Source organism: Schistocerca cancellata, chromosome 3, assembly GCF_023864275.1.
Source record: "Schistocerca cancellata isolate TAMUIC-IGC-003103 chromosome 3, iqSchCanc2.1, whole genome shotgun sequence".
NCBI classification, from domain to species: domain Eukaryota; kingdom Metazoa; phylum Arthropoda; class Insecta; order Orthoptera; family Acrididae; genus Schistocerca; species Schistocerca cancellata.
Window position 1 is genome coordinate 701449406 of NC_064628.1, and position 6460 is coordinate 701455865.

The following is a 6460-nucleotide window of genomic DNA, read 5'->3' on the forward strand; positions in this document are numbered from 1 at the left end:
TAGCAAAGGAAAGTGTTTTGTCAGCAGCTCATAGTCATAAACAAAAATGACTTTCATCATACTCTAAGATAACAAAAGGACGCGCCACGAAGGAATGATCCTAATGGGACAGTCGTATGTAGATGCGTTGACATATACAGACAAGCAATTCCAGAAATAGTGGATGATTCATTCAAGAGAAAAAGCTTCACAAATTGAGCAAGTGAATAACTCGTTGGTTCACCTCCAGCCGTTTTGCAGGCAATTATTCGACTTGACATTGAGTGACAGAGTTGTTGGATATCCTCCTGAGAGCTAACGCGCCAAATTCTGATCAATTGGCACGTTAGCTCGTCAAAATTCCAAACTGGTTGGAGGGCCCTGCACATAGCGCTCCAAACGTTTCCAATTGAGAAGAGATTCAGCGACCTCGTTGGCCAAGGTAGGGTTTGGCAAGCACAAAGACCAGCAGCAGCAACTCTCACTCAGTCCGGGAGGGGATTATCTTACCGAAATGTAAGCGCAGGATGACTTGCCATGAAGCCATGTCGTTGATGTACCGCTGTGGTGTAAAGGTGCCGCGGATGGCAACCAAAAGGCTTGTGCTATGAAAGGATATGGCAGCACAGAATATCACTCCTGATTATTGAGCACTATGACGGGCGACAGTCAGGGTGGTTGGTGGTATTCCACTGCTGTCTGGTCTCTCTCCAGCCATCTCTTCATTGATCATTGGGGCTCAAATCTAAGTGGGGTGACTCTACTCCAGTCAATGAAATTCCGTGCCGAAGACATGGCTAGAGACGCCCTGGACAGCGGTGGGATAACAACCTGACTGTCTCCCGCCATACTGCCCCACAATAAGGAGCGATGGTCTCGGGTCCCAATTTATTTCATAGCAGGACCGCTTTGGTTGTCACCTGCTGCACTCTTACAGCACAGCGGTACGTCGGTGTTACTCTATGCCCCGTTTTGTTGCCCTTGTGGAAAATTATCCTGGGCTTACATTTCAGCAAGATAATGCCCACTCGCACACGGCGAGAGTTTCTATGGCTCGTCTTCGTACTTGACAAACCTTACCTTGGCCAGCAAGGTCGCCGGATTTCTCCCCAATTGGAACGTTTGGAGCATTATGGGCAGGTCCTTCTTACCACTTCTGGATTTTTACGATCAAACGCGCCAATTAGACAGAATTTGGCACGCTATCTCTCAGGCGAAAGTCCAACAAATCTGACAGTCAGTGCCAAATCGATTAACTGCTCGCATAAGGGCCAGAGGTGAACCAACACATTATTGACTTTCTCACTGTGGGAAGTTCTTTATCTTGACTAAATTGTAATAATCTGTTAACTAATGAGGAGATACTGAATATAATTGGTGAGAAGAGGAATTTGTGGCACAACTTGACTAGAAGAAGGGGTCAGTTGGTAGGACACGTTCTGGGGCATCAAGGAATCACCAATTTAGTATTTGAGGGCAGTGTGGAGGGTAAAAATCGTAGAGGGAGACCAAGAGATGAATACACTAAGCAGATTCAGAAGAATGTAGGTTTCAGTAGTTATTCCGAAATCAAGAGGCTTGCATATGATAGAGTAGCATGGAGAGCTGCATCAAACCAGTCTCTGGACTGAAGATCACAACACAAACAATCATTCGTTTTTCTGTACATGTTCATCACGTCTAGTGATTTCCGTCCCATTAGGATAATTCCTCCATGGTGAGGCGTTGTTGCTTTTTTTTTGTCTTAGAGTGTATTTACGAGTTATGCATCCATCACCAATTGCACAACATACGCCACAAGAACATATTTAATACATACTGGCCTCTGCATACCTACAGCTCTCGTTTAACACGTTTGGAGCAGGTAATCGTCCATGATCTTACAGTAGGTTCAAATGTTCAAATGTGTGTGAAATCTTACGGGACTTAACTGCTAAGGTCATCAGTCCCTAAGCTTACACATTGAAACGTCCCCTTAATAACAATTTATACTTATGAAAGGTCCACTTAGAACAATTGTACATGACTGTGCTTAAACTGACACACAATATTTTTAGCGCAACGCAATCTGACTATCAAAGATCCCTGCAAAAGAATGGCCCTGAGTAACATTAAACTGTACCTTTCACAAATCACTTACCTCACAAAAATCTCCGTTACTCGAACTACTGCAATACGGCGAGCGCCACTACTGCCAGCTAAATAAAAGATTCAAACTACGGAAGTCACTAACTACTGATAGGAATAGTTAGCAAATGAAAGATTTTAATAGAGAACAAACAATGTATTTACCTTAATATCATCACAAGTCATAATATATGTAATTTCAAAACTCCGCCATCTCTCTCCTCACATCCACCACTGCTGGCGGCTCACCTCTAACTGCGCAACGCTACGCGCTGTTCACATCCAGCTGCCGCTGCCCAACACTACAATGGCAGACAACAATGCAAACTAGCCACAGACTGCACACAGCACAGCCAGTGATTTTCATATAGAGCGCTACGTAACGTTGCCAATAAGAAAACATAAACAGCCTACTTACATAAAGAAAACATAAACAGCCTACTTACATAAAGAAAACATAAACAGCCTACTTACATAAAGAAAACATAAACAGCCTACTTACATAAAGAAAACATAAACAGCCTACTTACATAGACGTCCCCTTTATACAAGACTGGAAAATTCAGATTGTTCAAAGTGTTTCATCATCATGATGCTATGTTTTACTCGGTCTTGTGTAGCTTGTGACCAATATGCTGAGAGGAAGGCATGATAAAATTCTCCTTCACTGTGACAATCGTGTATGACCGATCGCATTCTTACAGCTGGTTCATTCTCCAAGTAGCCACACATAAATTCTAATCTGTGTTCTAATGACCAGTTGGGAGGAAAACAATGAGAGAATTGATGGAGCCACGCTTGTGGATGAATGTCGTTGGCAGAATTCTTAAACGTTTTGAATTTACGTGTAGTAATGAACAGCTTATAATCAAAATCATCGTGTCGGCGAGTAGCATATCGGTCATTGTTACGTCGTGTCGGCGGTTCCATCTCAAAATTCGGTGTACCTTGCCAATTTCTTTCATAATTACCGAAATGCCCTGTGTTATTATTTTGTGGCTTTTCCGTATTTCTAAGTTCCTCTTCCCGTGTTGGAGCGCGAGTGTCCTCTGAAATATGTAATTCTTGTATTACCTGTGTCAGCTGATCTTGTACTTCCCGGATTTCTCTTTGGTGTTGCGTATTAATTTGATTCTGATTTTGTTTGAATTTCCTAATTTGTTCGCCCTCTTCTGTGTCATTAAAGACTACTGGTTTTGTGTCATTCAGATTATCATCTACCTTCGTAGATAAATTATTTAGCTGATCCGAAAGTTCAACTACTTTCTCTGATAATGAACTAATTTCCCCCATGTGTCTTTCTACTGTGTCCTTTAAGTTTTCCTGAGTTTTTGCAAGTTGCGTAACCGAATCGGTAGATGCAACTGAGTCCATTTTAGCTTGCAAGGTCTCATGATTTTCATGAACAGTAGTCTGCAGTTCTTTTATGGCTGCTTCGTGATTCTGTAACGCATTCTCATGACGCGAAAAAATAGGTTGGAAATGCTCACAAATTTGTGTTTTTACGTCATTACAGACCTTTTGACATTTCGATTCGATGTTATGTAACTCAGTAGTTAAATCTTCACGTGTTTGTTCAAGTGTGGTGTCTAACTTTTGAAGATTTTGTTCCATTGTGTCTAACTTTTGAAGATTTTGTTCCATTGTGTCTAACTTCTGAAGCTTTTGCTGTGTTTGTCTCTGATTTTGTTCCATTGTGTCTAACTTTTGAAGATTTTGTCCCATTTGTTTCTGATTTTGTTCAAGCGTTGTGTCTAAATTTTGTAGCCTTTGTCCCATTTGTTGCATTAACTGTAATAACAATGCACTGGTGTCTGAAACATGTTCCTCAGTGCTTTTCGGCAGTGAATTTGCACCGGCAACATTCACATTTTGACAAGCGGAAAATGTGTCTTGACTCATTTGAGAAAATGGTGAGGACGCAAAACCTGAATCTACAGTATTTGCAAAATTGTGTCCTACCATTTCGGATTCCTGAGGCGAGCTGTGCCGACCGATCGATCGATAATGCTTCCCTGTTCACTACCTGTTTCACTGCCTACGCCATTGTTTGACGCCCGCTCCATTTCCCTATGCACAGTTACCAAATTACTACTTTGAATATTAGTTAATTCATTACATGGTGGGGCCAACACACTGCTTTCGTCTTCACTGTCATTTCTCAGTTTACTTTGGAGCCGAGTGTTACGTTTTTCACACGCCATTATTGTCACAATATTTCACACGATAACACAGAAAAGCACAATTTAAATAGCAAAAATAAGAGAACACATTAACATAGCACTGAAAATAATATCTAGTTAATTGCAGCTGCGAAATACTTGGTGCAAATCTACATGCATGCCACAACTGTTTTACAGTACAACAATGAAAGACTGCAACTACAAAGGAGATTCTCTCTACAATTACGCGCTAGCAATAAACAAAAGCTACACTAAATACACAAACTACAAGAAAAAAATCAGAAGATTCCAGTGAGGTACCCTAGGCTAAGGATCGACATATGAAACGTCCCCTTAATAACAATTTATACTTATGAAACGTCCACTTAGAACAATTGTACACGACTGTGCTTAAACTGACACACAATATTTTTAGCGCAACGCAATCTGACTATCAAAGATCCCTGCAAAAGAATGGCCCTGAGTAACATTAAGCTGTACCTTTCACAAATCACTTACCTCACAAAAATCTCCGTTACTCGAACTACTGCAATACGGCGAGCGCCACTACTGCCAGCTAAATAAAAGATTCAAACTATGGAAGTCACTAACTACTGATAGGAATAGTTAGCAAATGAAAGATTTTAATAGAGAACAAACAATGTATTTACCTTAATATCATCACAAGTCATAATATATGTAATTTCAAAACTCCGCCATCTCTCTCAAAAATGGTTCAAATGGCTCTGAGCACTATGGGACTTAACTTTCTAAGGTCATCAGTCCCCTAGAACTTAGAACTACTTAAACCTAACTAACCTAAGGACATCACACACATCCATGCCCGAGGCAGGATTCGAACCTGCGACCGTAGCGGTCACGCGGTTCCAGACTGAAGCGCCTAGAACCGCACGGCCACATCGGCCGGCCCATCTCTCTCCTCACATCCACCACTGCTGGCGGCTCACCTCTAACTGCGCAACGCTACGCGCTGTTCACATCCAGCTGCCGCTGCCCAACACTACAATGGCAGACAACAATGCAAACTAGCCACAGACTGCACACAGCACAGCCAGTGATTTTCATATAGAGCGCTACGTAACGTTGCCAATAAGAAAACATAAACAGCCTACTTACATAAAGAAAACATAAACAGCCTACTTACATAAAGAAAACATAAACAGCCTACTTACATAAAGAAAACATAAACAGCCTACTTACATAAAGAAAACATAAAACATTACTTAACCTAAATTATCCTGAGGACGAACACACACACTCATGCCCGAGGGAGGACTCGAACCTCCGCCGGGACCAGCCATTACAGTAGGTACCATACAGGTATTTGGCTGAAGCATTGTACTGAAATGATACGATCAGTGAATGGGGAACTTTACTGACATAAACGACTTTGCCAAAGAGCAGATTGTTATGGCCCAGCGACTAGGAACGTGCATCTCGGAAACGGAGACGCTGGTTTGCTGTTAGAGTACTACTGTCGTGAGTATCTATGGAAAGTGACTGAATGACAGTGAAACCACGAGGAGGTGACTAGGCGTTCCGTGTCATTCTTTATCACAGAATGATGAGGTCGGAGGTTTTCCTACTCTGTCAATCAGGATGAGAGGCGATCTGTGTCACATCTGAACGAGTTTCGAAGCACACTGTTCTGCACATATTGTTGAACTGGGACTCGCAGCACTTGACCTCTATATGTTCCCATGTAGGCCCAGTGGCATTATTCGTTATGATTGCAGCGGGCACATGATCACCGAGACTAGACGGTGGCTCAGTGGAAACGTATCACCTAGTCGAATTAAACACTTTCATTGCTACACCAGGTCGATGGTTGTATCTGTACTCGCCGTCATCTAGGCGAAAGGGTGTTTGGGCAGCATACACCACATTACGGACGCGGGTGTGTGGAGGCATGCTATGGGGAACATTCGCCTGGGTTTCCGTGGACCTATGGTAGTAATCGAATACACCTTAACAGCTGTGGACTACCTGAATATTATTGCAGAGCATCTGCATCTTTTTATGCTTGGTGTCTTCCCCAGTAGAAAGTCATATTCCAGCAGGATAACTGTCCATTTCACTAGGCCATGGTAGTACCACAGAGGTTTCAGAAACATGGTAGTCAACAAATGATAATTTATTTAGCACCAAATTGGCCTTATCAGAATCCAATG